The sequence below is a fragment of the Colias philodice genome, chromosome 5, assembly GCF_061535455.1.
Source record: "Colias philodice isolate Cphi_HAF_F1 chromosome 5, ilColPhil1 Martin Lab GWU primary, whole genome shotgun sequence".
NCBI classification, from domain to species: Eukaryota; Metazoa; Arthropoda; class Insecta; order Lepidoptera; family Pieridae; genus Colias; species Colias philodice.
This window is the reverse complement of record NC_143090.1, coordinates 5,207,802-5,227,145: the sequence shown is the minus strand read 5'-3', so window position 1 is coordinate 5,227,145 and position 19,344 is coordinate 5,207,802.

Sequence of the window (19,344 nt, the reverse complement as noted above, 5' to 3'; positions counted from 1 at the left end):
GTCACAATATGTATATTGTAATTGATATTATAAGAGCAGTGGCAATCAGAAAATCTTATTTAAACTGTATTTATTTCGTATGTTAATGTGATGAGATACCTATTTAAATTAATTACTTGAAATAAAGATTTAATAATCGATGTATTAAGAAAACTGACGCTTTCTCAACTTTTTATTAAAGTTTTTATTATTTAATCTACCATCTTATATTTGTTTAGGAATACATTTCTGTAGAGACGTAAGTAAAGAGTCTCTCTTTTATTCTTACAAAATACATTCGTTTGACACTGCTCAGATTATTCTAAATATAAGATCAAATACTAATGCTGAGATATTTGTAATAGAAAGGAAAAATTAAATAGGTCATCTGATAGGAAATATAGAAGGATACACACGGACTTAAGCATCCACAATAATAAGTTCCAGATTTATCTGCATTTTGCAGTAGAATTGAGGGTAGAATAATAACAAAAAATATTAATTATACAATTTATTTCAATCTATACCAATTTATTTTCAGGAAATATTTTATAGGATTCACTTAAATTTTCGTATATTTTGGGATCTAATTACCATAAATACATTTGACGCATACACATATTGAAGCAGATTTCAGCTATTTCTAATTAAGAAGCTTTTAAATCTGTAACTCGTACCCAGTTTGTCGTTTCTTTTTTGTATGTGATTACTGTACCTACAGCTTTTTATTTATCCAGACCCTCCGTTGTAAATGACGTTTAATATTAAACACGTCTTTTAGCGTAATTTGTATTATATGTTTGAGGTAATAATAATTATAATAATTATATTGACAGTTGATTTCAGAGAGACTTGAAGTAAAATGCGTTTTCTGATTAATTTGAGTTTTATATAGTTTTATGTAGCTATTATAATCAAGAAATTAATAAAATCCGTTTTTTATTTATTTTTTATTATATCATAATATATTTTATTAATTCAAGTGAAATGTAAATAACAAGTTTCCTTTAGTTAAAGCACCTTAAGATCTTTCGAACTTTAAGATTCCTATTTCTGCTGACATGTATATTGTGTGTATTGAAAGTTTAATACGTTTTATTTAAAACTTGACTGTAGAAACCACTAACATGTAAGTTTGTTCACAAACTTTACTGTCCTATACTTGCGTGCCAATCTCATATTATTTTTATGAACTAATAGTGCTTTCATAATAAACAGTTAGGAAAATTTTCAAGAAAGTTCAATTTTCGTACTAACTTTAGAATTTACTTTTTATAAAGAGGAGCAAAATATGTAGACGTAGATTGGGGCTATTTCATAAGTTTGCTCTCTGAATATAGAAATAGCAAGTATTTCGTATTTCGCTGTAAGTTTTCAATAGTAAAAATTTTATACAACTTGAGTAATGAGTATTCCAAATTCTTCATCATATTCAGCATTCTGCACTTGTTCCACTGTCCGGTTATATAATTTGTAACTAGAGATTAAAAAATAATGTTCTGGCTGTTTTATTACCATCGAGAGTCTGGTATAAAAAGAATAAAAAAAATACATATATTTTTGTATAATATTTATCCAGTGAGTAAGTAATTGCTCAACGGTGAACACTTCGTTCCTGTGTCAAAATATAAGATTAAATTAGTCCACAAATTTAAAAATAAATTTCCAGTTTATTTGCACTTTATCCACATCACCATAGCTTCAAATTGTGATTGAAAATAATACAATGCACCTGTCCAGTTGTCATATTATATCGGGGATATGTTGGGTAAAAATTTAGCTTACGACGAGATATCAATTTAAAGGCGCCTACGCCGTAGCACCATCTACGATGTTAATGTTAAAATAAGCTTACAATACAATTTCTTTTCTATTCAATACAATATAAATTAACTAATTAGAAGAAACGTCATTAATTAACTAGTCTCGTCTTTCACTCACCGAAATTATATTTTGGGTGCTAGATATAATGTAACTAATTAATATTTTCTTTGTAATGAACAACATATGGGACTGTAGCAGATTATTTATTTAATGGACGGAAATATAGTCAGACTAGGATGGTAGAGCTTATAAATATTGTGTCATGATTATACAGTGAAACTTGGTTAAGTGGGACCTGGATAAGTGAGAAACCTCCATAACTGGAACTCATGCTGAGGTCCCAACACTTTGGCACTGAATTACATCTGTTAGTGGGACGAGGTAAACCTCTATATCTGGGATTTGTTCTTTCAATTTATCATCATAATTACCTCTACAACTGAGACGGCGAGTAAATTTTATATGCATAAACCTCTATAACTGAGATAACATTGTTTGTTTACTCATTCTTATTCTACCCTACCATATATTTTATTTAATGATCGCACCTGTATTACTGAAATAACCTGTATTCTCACCTCTATTAATAGAGCCCTCTGTAAATGAGACAGATATTTATTTATACCTGTATTTCTGAGACACTGGGTAAGTGGAATACCTCTTTAAGTGAAACGACATTGCAGGTCCCTTGATGTCTCACTTAACCAGGTTTGACTGTAATTATTATAATGTAAACTTACATCTTAACTGTGACATTTCTTTAAAGATTAAACCTTTGTTTCCGATAAATAAAAGTTTAGTTCCAGGAAATAGACGAACTTTCTGAGTATGGCAATTAATACTTCATCACGCTGAAGTCGTTTCCCTGCTTTTGTAAAATATAAAAAATGTCCCTTTGTAAATTAGTATTACTATGTTTTATTAGTATTATTATGATTTTATTTTATTATTTACTAAACATCTTGTAACATACACTATTCAGTATATCTACTTGTATTATTGATTAATAAAAGCGCTATAAACTTTCTCGTCTAATATTAATTAAATGGGGTGTATTTGTCGAAGTAAGTAATATTTACACATGTGAAGACATTTATGTGCTTCGTTACCATAAAGAGAGTCGACGGCGCGTGAACCATCAATATCCAAGGGAATAAACTTATAAGTGTGCGCTCAAATAGGTTGGACGGAATTTGTTACTTAGAAAATATATCTCATTACCTTTATTTATCACCTTACTACTATATTGCTCCCAGTTAAATTATAGAAAAAAAAGATAATAATATAAAGATCAATAATTGAAATTAAATATAATGACTTACGTTTTCATTGCTGGTCATGTTGTCTAAATGATTTTATTACTAGGTGCTGAAAATATATCTCTATTATGAAAGGGAACCTTATTAATAAAGTTATTATGTTTCTTTTTATTCGTAATTCTTAAAATATTTACATTATTTTCGCTTCTTCTCATAAATTAAAAATAAAATGCTAGAACACAAAATACTTTAAAATTTAAATCACAAGTTTATGATGTAAAAAATATACAGTTCGTTATTCACAATTATGCAAATTCGTATGACGACTATTTTAGCTCAATTCGTTAGTTCTTGTCTCTTAAGTTTAATATGAATCTTCTCCCACATAAATCAAGTTATTTTTATTGTTAAGAAAACACAAAGAACCTTTTGTTTTTCAATAAACTATCGTCTATTAATATAGACATGTGTGTTTAAGTGTATTGCTAAATAAGATGTGTAATTCTACCGTAGTATATTACTTGGACAGCAATTAAAACGCTGGGTTTTCGAGTCGACCCCTGAATGAGGCAGCTGACTGTGGTATTTCTATCAAACGAGTTGCATACGCGGTGAGGAACAGATTACATTTGCGGATATTAATGCTCTTTGTAACAGCATTGGTTGGTTTGTAATTAATGAGTTTTGTAATTAGATGCATGTGCGTTTAAATTTTAGAGTAAATAATGATTGTTATGACATTGTTAGCGATGTCACTTTCATTGTTCAGAAATGTAATTCTTAATTAATGTTGTAAGAGCTTTTCTAAAGCTACTAATGACCCACTTTGAATTATGTATGACCCAAATTTAGTAAAGAAAGGAAAGATTTTATGGGTTTATACTTTAAGGATAATTTATAAGATTTTAGATTGTTTAAAGCATCAGGAAATAGATACATCTTTTCATAGTTCAGATACACTAGTCAATAATATTATAAGTAAAAAGTTGTAGAGAAGTTAAAAGCTATCCTGGAGCAGCACATTTAAATGTGGCTAATTAGCCAGAATTGACTTCAGTTGTCTCTTTTTCTCTCACGATAGTTGAATCATGTACTCTGGCGTTTCATTTGTATTTGTTAGTGTGCTCTTTTGAAAGATGTAGTGTTGGTACCTATGTACATCTTTTTACTTATTGTGTCACATTGCACACGTACTTGTATTTCATCATTTCTTGTAATTTTCCTATACCATGCTATAGAGATTTATGGGAAACCTTTTAAATTTTTGTTTTAAAATTCCAAGTCTCCGAGTAAAACGGTTGCACGATCCTGACAGACAGACGGTTATGTTGGAATTATAAGAACTTCGTTTTTGTTATACATTTGACAGGAAAGCTAAATTGAGGTTACTAAACTTAATTGTTTAAAATTCGTATTCTATAGGTTCTATAGGTAGATTCTATAGGTGCTATATTATGTACTTGAACTATATCTTTTAGGTGGATAACCGATTTCAGAAAATAGAAAAGATATCATACCGTATTTTTGGAAAGCCTTATTTTCATAAATAAATTAAGAATGTTACTGTTGATTGTGTAACTGATTCAGCGCTCTATAAATCTATAGCTGTACTGAAACGATAAGCCTGGAGTCTCATTCAATCAATAAAACAATTGATACAACTTAAATTTGTAAATTGTTAAATATTATTTTATATTGATATTTGCAATGAGGTTTATCTTAATTACCGAACAAAAATGTTATGAATAGAACGGTTAACTTCCAACAAACGTATCAAAATAAGAGAACTATAAAACACAATGAGCCGTTGCCTTCTAAATGCTTACAAAGTGTAAACACTTGTACCACTTACAAGCGGGCATTGTTAAAAAACGTTTTGTTATGTAAGTAGCTACTTCTAACTAGCTATAAATTGCCGTAATCACGACCGGCAACCGACTTACTGATGGTTGGGGGCTAAACTTTTGTGAAGAGTTTTCATGCTAAGGACGCATGAGGACCCCTTGACATGCGCTAACAACTGTCATCTAAAGATAACAACCGAGCCTGCAAGCTTACGTCCTGTTTACTTTTTATTGTTGTAATACCATTAGCGATCGCTTATGAATTTATGTCACTACTCACTATTTATTTATTGCCTCATTTTCATGGTTGGAAAGTTTGTATGGTAGGTAACATAATGAAAGCTGATCTTTTGATTTTTAATACAAATTTGAATTACATAATCTTTAAAATAAATATTTGGTCAATGGTCACCTACTTCGAATTAGTATTTGCCTAAATATTCATATTTTTACCAACATTTTACAATATTAAAACACAACCAGACAACTTATTTCGTATGACACATCTCTGAGAATATTTAGTACAGACGAGTTTCCTTTCTTAAAGTCTAGCGTTTAGAATTTTTTTCAGTCTCGAGAGCTGTGTAATTGTAATGGCACTCGGCACTCGAGTCTCAAGACAGTTGTTACATCCACTCGACGGCATGCACTCGTCGTTCACCTGAATTAGCTATAAAAGAAAAATTTCTCACGTCATGCTTAAGATTCCGTACAATACACCTTTTTTTCAGTCAATTGTTAAGATTGCAAATTTATAACAATAGTTAGCTAGTTTTCAGTATAGCTAACGGAAACCTAGCTCTATGAATCTTTTCCAAAATAGAGTCCTATGTTACTGCTTATAATATGAGCCAGACAGTGCAAAGTGACGTCAAATCAGAAATGATTTTGTTAAAACGGTTGAATGGAAAACAACATAAAAGCTCAGATTTATCGATTAGGAGAAAATTAGCTCCAAAACAGTTAGATGCAAGATGTCTTTACAATTATATACCTAATAGCACAAATGAATTTTTTCGTTTGATTAATTATTCACTAGAATTCTTGTTTAAATATTTTTCCCTTCAAAAATATTTTATTATTTTACATTTTTATCATGCAAAAAAATGATGTTAAGGAATTAATGATATTTTAATTATTTTTGCTAACGACCACTCGACGGTATTAGGTGCTAGTTATATAAAAAAAAAAACAATTACTTTTACTACAATATAACTTTCACATGCGTAGTAAATTAAAATTGTCTCGTTGAATATTTCTGCCCACGAGTCCATATAACAATGCTTTACCTTTATTAATTTCCAGAGTAGATGTATCTAAATTTTGATTGGGAAAATAGTTAGTCATAGTTGCCAATTCTCGTCATCGTTAATTCGATAGTATTGATTTGAATTTGATATGACAATAACAAACATCCTTCTCTACAATAGGGTTGTTACTCCACTATAACTTTTTGTTAGCTTATGTTACGTTAACTTAGGAAGCTGTTCAAGACATACATTGCCGTATCATGCTCTTGTTCTCAATTTTTCCGCTTTGCTCAATTTTAAACTTTCTTATTATTTTAAGTAGAGTATATTTTTATCTTGTTTATTCCTTTCTGTGTAGCGAATACTTCGTGCGTAGGGTGTATGCAAATTATTGAATAATTTTAGGTAGGTACACGTTACGTGCTCCAGGATATTCCGTATTAGTATGGATGAAAGTTTAAACGCATTTTAATATTAACATTAATATGAATAGACGTCAAGGAGTACTAAAACGTTTATAATGACGATATTAGTATAAAAAAGATGTTAAGGTAATCATGCTATACAAATACATATTTTCGTTTCCAAGAATCGCAGAAAGACATACATTCTGCAAAGAATAGGATTTAGCAAACATAAGTAAAGACCTTATGAATTAGTTATTTTACACTCGCCTGCGGGTTACAGGCCGTTTCATTTTTATGTTTTTTCTTGTTGTTCTACTTTTCATTCGTAACGCTGCGTGACCTATATATTTTATTCTCCAGGAACTAAGCTAACAATAAAACTGTCCGTATAAATTGACAAACACGTTTTTTTTTTATTTGCGTCACGAACTGAATTGTTTTATTTATTTGCAATATCTACCACTTATAGCACGGGCACTAAATACGAAGTTCTATTTTTACTTGCACGTAGAGAGATAAAAATCTAATATCCCTTACATACAACAATTATTTATAAGAGGATATAAGGCTTAACATTTAAATTGAGAACGAGAGTTTTTCATTTCATTCCTGGAAACGTCTATATATAACTTTTATTATAAAACACGCATGCAAAATAAGTAAAGCCTGATGTAGAGCAACATTTTGTTAAATGTTAAATCTGTTATGTTGACCATAATTTGCATTAGAATATTGGCACTAACATAATGTTAAAAGCCGAACTTGGATCATACTTGGTTAAGATATTCGATAGTTGACAACCCATACCTTGCGCGCCACAACACATAGTTCCCACAAAGATTGTGATCATGTCCAGTTATTATAGAGTAAAATTAGACAGCTAACGCCCGCGGCATTGTCGTATATAGGGAATTGTTCACATACTTTGTACATCGATTCATCAATGTACATTAATGTTATTATATTAGATTATTACTACGACAATTATTACGACATCGAATTGTATCATAATCGGGGCTGAAAATACTTCTGATACGAAAAATGTCACTTTCTTTTCTTGCATTAGAATAATAATAAATAACTTTATATCACGATTTACAGCCCTAACATGGGTACATGAAAAAGCAATTTTATTAGGTTACTAGATTTAACTCGCCAACTGCCTATATTGTCTTTACCCCACTGGGATCGATGGTTGAATATAAATTTGACCTGTATTTTAATTTTAACTAACCAATATTGGATGCTGTATGAATTTTCGCAGTGAATTCAGTTGCCATGGGCTACTTAGATATATACATTATGTTTCTGAAGGGTTAGAAAAATTTAGTTGTGAACAGAAATTGTAAATTGTTGTTTGCAGTCATTTACGAAAACTATTAAAGCTGCGTATTTATAAAACTTTACCATCGATATTTTAAATAGCTTTAACTTATTCATCAACATAAAATTCTTATAAGATACTGAAGTTTCATATAAATGAACATCCAGTTTCAGATACCCATCTTCAATGAAAATATTCTCTTTAATGTATCTCGTCTTTAAAATAAATGAACTAATGAACAGATAATCAATATATATACCTAAACGAAAGCAAACTTACTACGTAGGTGTTTTATTTTGCACAAAATCCGAGATGGATTTCCATTAGGTACGCTTATGACAGATTGTTAACAGACGTTTTCTAAAACGATGAAGTCTAAATTCGTAGCATATTTTTTATTTCAGAATCAAATCAAACCATTTAAAAGAATTAATACTTATTAAAATCACATGAACTTTCAATAACTAACTAAAGGTCAAATGTAAAACACTTAGAGCTACGATAAAATGGCATTTCGGTAAAGGAACTCAATTACATAAGTCCTAGTTGCTAACATGGGGTTATTAAATTTATTCAGTGTGGACGAGGCTCAGTCGGCAGTTATGAGTGAACTCTGTCCACATCTATTCATTAGAGCGGGCCCGACAAAGCAGCTTAAAGATAACGCGATGGTAAATTGCCAGGATATGAATCCCCATGAAATTAGTACTTCAACTGTTATTATTGCGTGCGTGGTGTTCAAATCTATTTCTAATTGATCCACCGTCGGTAGATAAATCTTATTAACCCGTATTTTTCTGTTATAATTTTCCTTTTAAGATAATTTGAGTAAGGGATTAAATGAGGGATTATTTTTAAACCTCGATTAAATTGTTTATAGATAGATTAATTGATAAGGTCTTTTTACATGAGTACAAAAAGCGTAAATGTATTTTTATAATTTTCATTTTCATGGTGTTATTGATAATGAGGTTGATTATAATTAAAAATCAATGTGAGCAATTATTAATAGTATGAAAAGCATGCATATTATGCAAGTAAATCAGCTGCCCATAGTTATATAGGTGTCTACACGCCGCCGGAGTTCACTGTCTCACCCCTCAATGGGCTATTATTATCAACTTGACGTTACATGACGTTAATGCTTACTTAGCCTTTAGGGTGCACTCACACACATCAGTCACCGTCAAGTCACCGATGACTGATCGGTGACGGTTCGTGTACGTATCCACAAACACCAGTCACCGTCATGTTGTCCGTCAGTCACGTCGCCGGTTTGACTGAATCATTGAACACATACATCAGGTTAGTCAGTGATTAGACGCGTGTCACGCTAGAGAACATGTAGCAATTATTGACGGTAGCACGACGCTGACTGAACTGAGACGTGACGGCACCGGGTGAGTGGGGATAAAAGTATGATACATGTATGGAAAGATTATTTGACGTGCCTGACCGGTGACGTCACTGATAGATTTCGTGCCGGCGACTGTCGTGTGGGAACAGAGTCATACTAGAACTATTGATACATATTTTTTTTTAATCCTGTCCGGTGACGTGCCGTGACGGTGACTGATGTGTGTGAGTGCACCCTTATGCGGTGGACAATAGAAAAAAACACTGTTAAAGAAACGTATTCAATGGTTAAGGTTGTACCTGATCATTTATTAGTGAAACTTTATTTTTGTGATTTTTAGCTTGAGATATTTTACGTCCAAAATAAGTAGTTATGTACGATATAAACGTAATCATAAAATTGGTTTTAAAACTAATACTAATAAATTTAAAATAAGTATACTTATATAACTTATATGGTTTCCATCATCTGTTTAAAATTCAGAAGAGAGCCTATACTCGACAGACAGATAGATAAGATAGGTAAGTAAAAATAACACACGAATATTAAAACGAATAAAAATAAAGAAAGATAATAAAGAAATAAAAATAACGATATATTCAACATCATCATTTATTTTTTATTCTATTTAAAAATCATTTGTCTATGCGCGCCCTAAATCTTACACGTGTCTCAACTCTATACTATGGATAAAGTTCGCTGCAGGCTTGCAAGGTCACGGTCAACGATTCTTACAGTTTCATTAATATACTGAATTTATCTTCTTGTAAATAAAATATTAAGCTTAATCGTGTAATTTGAACAAATTTTAATAGTTAAATTAAAATTGATGTTGCATGCATTTCATTTTCAAATCTATTTTGGGCAAGTACTAGGTATTGAGCTTTGCTAGAGTTAGACCTTTTTTTTCTTTCTTTACTTTCCTTGAAACCTGGAATTGAACCTTAATTTCATGTTCACGCATCACTCTTCCAAGAGAACGGGCGAAAAATAATCCTACAATTTAATAACTGTATCTACCTTAAGAAATTCCAGTAAAATTCTATCGTATTGTAGAATCAATAATGTAAAACAAAACATCCATGTATTTAAATGATTAAAATCCACATAGGTACGTATATTATTTAGAAATACAATGATGTCATAGAAATCTAAGATGGTTTAGAAAACGCTTGTACAATACTCGTCTTCCCCTTCCCATTTTCACTCACACGGGGTGTAAAATAGCCACTTGAAGCTGCGCTTTAACCTCGTCAGAATCACTAGTGGTTTCCAATTTACACAACTTCACTTCACCGACAATCTCCTTTCGCTTCAACGATATTACCGTTGTGTACTCTGGGGTTTCTTGTTCTCAGTGCAGCGCGTGGAAAGGCCTATCATCGAACGAGCCTATCCGACGCGCCACTAATTGGAAAGTGACAATCCTATTTCGATGATTACTCACCATTCAACCCCCTGTAAATTGTTTTACGTTGATTGTTACGAATTGTTCAATCTACATATATTAAAAATGGACGACTGATTGACTGATTCGATGAAGCATTTTTGTTTCCATACAAGATTACCTTCGAAAACGCTACTGATTTAATCGAATCATTCTCAAAAACAATATTTTAAGTATTGAAATAAATTAAATCTATCTGCGAATGTATTAATCCAAATTATTATACGGTAGAGCGCAGACAAAAATGAGCTGTAAATGAGGGAAGTTTGAAATTAACAACCGCATTTCATGTTCACACCGAAAAACACAAGAGTTTTTATAAAATAAATTCATTAATTCCCACAACTTTGCGACTGTTTGAAGTTTACACATACAATTCGGTTGTTGTAATTTAGTTAGTTGATTTTACTAAAAATATTTGTTTTCATTTAAATTATAGAGAGATCGTACTGCAAAGAGCATAAGCCACGTATATTATTTACAGGCCGCGTTCGAATCTGATCTGAATCACAATGGCAATGATGATGTATGTTGATTGGCAATGAAGTTATAAACATAGTGTCACTCGCAAGCGAACTGCGCCCGAGGCCACACGATATAGCCTTGCTAATTGTTATCCGAAATGTGATGTACAACCCGGACATATAGCGATCGGGGTGTGTTAATCATATCTTACAATATGATTGTTATATAATCGTATTACCGCGTTTATACAATAATGCCGTATGCGTTATAGTTATAATGATATACGAATATTTCATCATAAAATTTCCTCGAGTATTTCATATTTTCATACTCATTCAAAAACAGATAAATTCGGATTGTTAAAATTGAAATGTTTAACTTACGGTGAACGTTACATATTTTAAAACAATGGCCCGATGTTCAATCAATTGTTGCGTCTATATTTTAATGGAAAGCACATTTTCTGTTAATCAGTTAATAAAACTTGTTTAAAGTAGACAGTTTTTCAGCATCTGTATCGTGTTAATCACAGCTAACATAATTTAATAAATATACCAGTAATATATTCGTTCGCTTGTTGAAATCGCTTCAAGAGGGTCAAGTTGAACTGAAACGCATATAGGTAATAAACATATGTTAATGGAAATTATTTTTAATAACATATATTTTATTTCGAGTACCTCAATTTCTGAATACTTGAGTTCTAGAGTAGATCAATTATTGCAATGTCGAAGATACATGGTTGATTAGTTTAATTTAGTCACTATTCCTATCAGATTATTGTTCTTGGGTTGATTGTATTGGTTAACAAGAAAATTACCATACGATATTAGGTGAGTTGCACACGTAATTTAAAATAAACAGGAAGGTTAAATGATTATATCTATGTATCTATTATTATTAAAATAAAGTACAGATTATCTCACATTAAAAGTAGATCACATATTTTGTAAAAGTACCTACGATAAGAACAAAAAGTAGTAACTTTAGAAAGCGCTGCAACCGCAACGTACCTGAATCCTGACTGAAAGTCTTTTTACGTTTATGATTAACTATTTAACAGCTTTAGGTAACCCTTTCGTTGACGAGTTTAATTTTAAAAGCTCTTAATTTTTATTGAATATGAAAGCCCGTGTACTCTATTGAAACGTGAAGCATCAATTTTTTTCTTTTTACACGACTGTTCAAACAAATAAGAATGAGGAGAGACTTATAATATAATAGTCTCATAACCAATTATTATGTCAAAGATTATTCCAGTTAACGGAAAATTAAATACCTATAGTATAAATCACATTGCTAAGTATGTATCTTCGCATATAACTGCTTTAGCTTTCCATGGCATGGTTAATAAGATTAATTAATCCTTGAAATAATTTTTCAATTTTAAAATAACCATTCGTTTTTTATCGAATTGTATTAAGCTAAGTGCAAACATTTTCATTTTAATATTTCTCAGCTATACTTAAAATCAAAAACAAATTATGTATAATACGTCTCAGTCAAGTCTCTCTGGAATAGTCCTCTGAGCTCAATAACAAAGTCATCATAGAGCAATAAATTTAATATCGTAAGAAGTATCAAAAAGTAATAAAAATAAAGCATACCTACATAATGGATAAATAAAGCAAAGCCACATAAATTATTATATTTAATTATATACATTATATATTGGAACACATTACAATTAGCATAAATAAAAATGGATGAGTCAATAAATCCTATATGCTGCAAATTGCTTGACTTAAAGCTGCTGCAATTTATCCCGTGCGCTTTTATAAAGGCCGTTTCATTATGTCCTAGTACATTTTCCTAAAATAGCCCGACTGGCCTTTAAGCCTGTTGTTACGTAAGCATTGTTACACGTGCCAAATATGCTATGTAGGTAAGTTACAGCGAGTGGGATTAGCCATCGAATGTAAGCTCATTACATAATAATTATCTTTTAGAGCCCTGCAATATCATAGAGTAGTATCATAAGATTAAATATGTATTTTTTTCCTTTTCATAAAAATTCAAATTGTATACGTATATATTAAGTTTAGGTTTTGATTTCACATTCAGCAAAAAGTGAAAAATTTTAATGTAAGAATGAATACCTTAAGAATCTCTTAAATAGGTATCTGTTTTTATTTTGTAATCGGTATTCGTCTCCAACTCTCGTTATGAGTTATCCTTAACTGAGAAATAAAACTGCAATTAAGAAATAACATCAAAGCCCGAACAAAAACAAGGGTTAATTACGTCAACGCTCTGAAAAAAAAAATGAAAAGGACAATATACAATCAATATGACGCGGCCATACCACCCTGCTCTGTAATAAAATAAAGCTGCTGTTGGAAACACGATTTTTTACTACATAAAGACGTCAGAAAAATAAGTTTTTCATCCCAGCGTAGAATAGTCTCTTTGAAAGTAACCGAAGGCTTGGCAGTCGATGGGTGGAATGGGATTTTCATTTTCCAATTAGCGTGCCCTGCGACGTCGTGCGACTTCCAACATAATCTTCGATATTTATTTATACGGCGACTTACATGTTTACATAGGAAGCTTTCTAAAAGTTTTTTTTTATCATTGTAGAGCCATGTGGCTGTGCTTCAAATTAAAACCAAAGACTAACGTTTTACGTTCGCTATTCATGATATATGTCATTCAGTCGGTGTGTAATTAATTATACATAAATAAAGCAAGTTAGTCGTGGTTATAAGCAGCTTTCCATTATGATTACTTTCATAAGTTTTTTTACACGCAATTGTGAAATCTGTAAGGCACCTTTTTAGCATATGGACCGATGCTTAAAATGTATGCAACCGGAGTAATTAATATAGCGTTTTGCTGTAACACCGACCGAAGACAACAATGAAAAGCAATATCGTAAAATTCCTTTTGAATTTCCTTCTTTGTCTGCTTAGATAAAAGCATGATGCTGATGACTATTTCTAATAACTTGGTGTAAACTCTTATAGAAACGGAAATATTTTTTTACAGAAATGAAAAGTATATAACACTTAAAATAGAACACTATTTCTGCTTCTAGATTCGAGTGAAAGACGACTTCATTGTTTGTTGTGTTGTTGATAATTTTACATTATTTTTGTGGATCGCAAAAATAACTTCCCTGTAGCAAATTATGAAAGTTTAAAACTTGAAGTACATATTATTGTTTCATTTGTATTTATAACAAATTAATAGTTACTGGGATTAACTTGATTTAACGTATAGTGCCGTACACTATTCTTATTATACCGTATTATACTATTCTTATAATATGTAATTGGAATATAGGTATTCCAATTACATATTTGTATTATAATTAAAATTAATTGACCTTTTTGAAACTTTCATAATTATGTTCGAGGATGTCCCCACGTGTATGTACGTACATACATTAACGTTAAGGGTCATCAATTATGCAAGATCGGAAATTAAAGAAAGTAAAATAAGGTTGAGTACGTTTAACAAGGTGACGATTAAGAGGCCAGTCTGACACTCTCGTACAGTAATCTTTTCATACCGTCATTTTAAAAGAAGAAACTATTAGGTACATTGACTCTATTATAATTTTAGAATTATAATCTATTGAAACGTCAATTATATGTACATATATTAAAATTGATTTAACAATTTTGGAAATTCTTTAATGATTCTCCTTAAAGAGGTCGCTCTTACCTCTAAAAGACATGAACATTTCAATATAGTTTAAACTCATTGGAAATTCTAAGTCTCGATTTCTTGGGATTAATTTTACAAGTATTTTATTAGAATCAGGAAATCAGGTAGTGATAGGATAGAACCAGGAACTGATTGAATTCGTAACCTTAATTGCAGGAGAACGACTCGCTCAATGAACCTTTATATTAAAAATAAAATATACTATATCAATTCCATTTAGGTATATTAAAATACAGCATGACTGAATTTAATATCTCGTTTGGCTTGGCTTTCAAGTTTTGTAGTTTACATACCGTCATAAAAACTATATCTTGTAAATTTTACATAATTACGAGGCATTTGGCAACAGTCGGTGCGTATGTATGTATAGTGTAAAATTAGGTATTTTTTCAAATTCCAAACGCTTAAACGCGGATACTTCATGCGCTCTGTTTATTTTTCAACTTTCAAACGATGTACGGGAATACGTTTGACCTGTTTGCTACTATATTGCGCTCAATATTTTTCATCGAAATTGGCATGTAACTTTGCAACTTCGACTTCAACTCTAATATGATCTATAATTTTGTTGTTGCTGCTAAGGTATCTGCGTAGATATATATATTAGATAAAATCTGAATACAACGCAATGGCAATTTGACGCCCACTGCATAAAAATAAGTTCTTTTATTTTATGATCTTTATATTTAGCTGCGCTATGCATTATTTTTTGTATACAATATTATGCATACAGTAAATTGTTGCTATAAATCATATCTACAGCAGCATAGTTATATCAGATTGAAATCGAATTTTCATCATATGTGCTTTTATTATCATATGATTATTATGCTATGGTTACGACCCAAGAGTTGTGGAGCTGGATGCATATAATTTTACAGTTTACGACATTCATTTACGTGACTGTGTCATGATCTCCATTTTACTGGCCACACCCGTCTCTTACGACTCTTAATTATATTTGACGATTCATTATACTTCAACTTGGAGGTATTAAGTTTTTATGAAGCTCCTAGAATCACTAGACCTAAGGATGAATTAAATTAAATAACACAATTAAATTATATTATGCATTATTATGATCTCAAGCATGGTGCATGTGGCTCTACATTAGGCACAAAAATATGATTGTAAATACAATGCACTAATTTGTTAACTAATAAACTATCTTAATTAGTCATGAAATATATACTAAACATTTTAATTCATAGTTAACGACTGACGATGAATTAGTAAGAAGAACATTGACTATATCCAACCTTATGCGCGTGCTCTGCTTTCCTTTAAACTTTTGATCATAAAAAAAATTAATATTAATTATTTATCGTAACTTATGTCAGAGTCAAATGATAATGACATGTAAGAGTACACCATGGAAGTACACTTACGATACAGGTCACAATCATTAAAATGAAATTAATAGGAACATACAGTGGTGACTAGGGAAATGCATTGCAATGTATTTTTATAGTATTTTCGAATGTTAATTATTTTTACAAAATTTATCAAGAACAGGTTAAATAATTACGTCAGTTGATTTTATCATTAATAATTTTATTTAATGTTATGTGCTCTACTTCATATTTCATGTTCATGTAACCTTGTCTTCCTAACGTTAATATGAGGTGGAGGTGGGAGATGCAACGGGGCGACTATTTATTTACAAACACTTTACAATTCAAATCCTTTGAAAATAAGCATTATGATTATTGCTCATAATCGAATATTTATTCGTTTAAAGACTGTTTATTTCAGTTATTTGCTACTAAATTCAATTAATCTTAAAATATTTTTTAATTACAATATACATCTGGAACTGGATAAGGAAACAAAATAACAATATGATTTATACAAGATTTATATAACATTTTTTCACAATTATTCATTAAAACAGTTTATATTTATAGAACATAGATATGCTTAGAGTATTTTTGTTTTGTTTAGAATGTACAATGCACATGGAAACTATATAACTCAGTTTTGTACCTTCGTAAGCTGATTAAAAGTTACGTAGTATCATAAGTGCAGAAACATTGCATGCATTGCTGGGTTTAAATGAAACTGTTTTACTATCTACTTTAATATTTTATACAAATGCCTTTATTCTAGATTAAAATTAAGACATATTTTTTATGATATTTGATGCTATTTTTGTAATGTACAAACAGGTAAATATTTGAAATACATTTTAATTTTAATGCAGTTATTTGAGTCATTGCAAGCATGGTTTAGTTTTGACACTATTAATCTTATATGGATTTATTTATCTTTAGAACCTTCTACAGGGAAGTATTTCTCACACATATATCTGCAATATGATGATGATTTATCATAACAAGTGAACCTTTAGAAATATAATCCTCACATGATTAAACGTTATTCATTTATATCTATCTTATTATATTATTGAAACGAAATTCGGAAATTGAGAAACACGTTTCGCCCAGGGCGATATTGGGAAAGGTTGAAAATAAACATTGAAAATATCGTAGGTACATTTTTTATAGTCGAACGCTATGAAATGAGTCGCCATTAATGTTGTTTGAATTTTTAAAACCTGCGTTCTTTGGTAAAAGCCGAAACCGAAATTGATATTAACTCGTGAACAACCCCATGTATATTGGGACATTCAGTTTAATATCTGCATCTACAGTATCATATAAAACCTTTTAAATTAAAATGGAAATGGTATCGTATTTTCCTTGACTTTGTTAGGTGTCGATGTTAAATCCTCTGTAGAAAACATTTTGTTTAATAGAATATTAATAAAATTCAATCTATAATCACAGAAATATTAATCATTAATACACTAAGTTGAATATAATTTAAAACAATTAGGTACACATAATTTTACTTGTTTAATTATTAAAATTTTACAAATATCAAACATTTGCAATGCGGCAAAATGTACATCTCAACTAATTGCGCTACGTTGATTTCATTGTCGAATTTTACACGATATTCCGAGAGGCAGTCGTAAAAACTTTTAATTATTCCGTTGAAAATAGTCCGGGAGACCGCAGACATAAACCTGCATGCGTTCTTTTCAGCCGCAAAACCCGCAAGCGTTGGGGTAAGTGCTTGTTTAAAAGTGTTGTAAAACAAGCGTAACTTGCATCCTCACAACCCTCTTGCCCCGTATGCGCCCTCCTTAAAAACAAGAATGGCTTTAAACCGCTCCTCTTCTAAATGTATATGAATAGAGTGAGGAATTCCACTTTAATATTTCGGGCGATGCGATGGTAATGACAGACTGAAAAAGTAAAAGGACCATTGAAAATAAAGATATCGTATACGAGATTGTGTCCCAAAGTATTTAATTTTCAATAATTCTAGTAGCATGTAGTTTTCAAATAAAATAACTTACTTTTTTTTAAAGTTTCTGAATAACTAAAATTGATATTTTAGATAAATTTAAAATAAAAAATAAAGTGGTCCTGCGTAATACGATTTATTTCATTTAATTTAAGTTCATAAAAGTGTAAACGAGAGGAAAATAAGTGTTTTTAAACTAGTAAAATGCTGGATAGATAAGTAATTGAAAACAAAAAAATAGTACACGCCCGTCGACATGCCAATCTCCGGCACACTGACAATCAATTATTCATTATGGTGGACCCAACGAGATTTAACAGCCTTTTTAGCGACGAGTTATTTACTTAGAATAAATAACAACTTGATGCGACTATATTAATTATTTATCAAGATGGGAAGAACTTTACGAACATTATAATTATGTACTATCCGTATCCCTTATTAATTTATTTATTAATCTTAAAATGTTATGTTATTGTATGAATCTATAAATAAAAAACAAACAAATGTATTTATACAATTCTATAAAACCATATGAATTAAAAGTACCTACTTTTCATATGGAAACAGTGTCACGTGTATTAAAACACGTACTTAATATTATGTATTGTAGTAGGTCAGAAACTATATTCTTCAACTTAGACTTCATACAGTTTTTATTTGAAAATCTCAAGAAATATTGTACATTAATACGCGAGTGTATAATTGCTTTCATCGTCGTAGAAACGTGTTTATTAAAAATAAAAAGTAGTGGCAGTGGAACGTCTACGCTACATGTTTTCAAGAGAGTCACAGATGAAGTTAGTAGGAAATTGTCAGTATACAAAATTGTACAAAACTTTGCGATAGCTTTTCAAATAAATAAGTAGTTCGTGTTAATATTTTGCTCTTTATGATACATCTCGCTAAGAAACTGTGTGTGGCGAGTGAGTCGAACATCTTTTATAAGTTAATTCCTGTCTCATGCACAATCCGTAAACTTTCAAGAGCTACCTCGCTTGCTTCGATGCCTGTTGTGAATAAAAAGCGCACTTCATTTCTGTATTTTTTATTTACCTAACCCGAGAAGTTTCCAAGTATCAGAATTTCAATTGAGATAGTTATGTGCACGTCATCATTAATACACTTTCATCGGACAAAATGCATTTATTTTATCATTTTTAATAAATTTGCAAGAAAATATCTATTTATAAATGTGGTC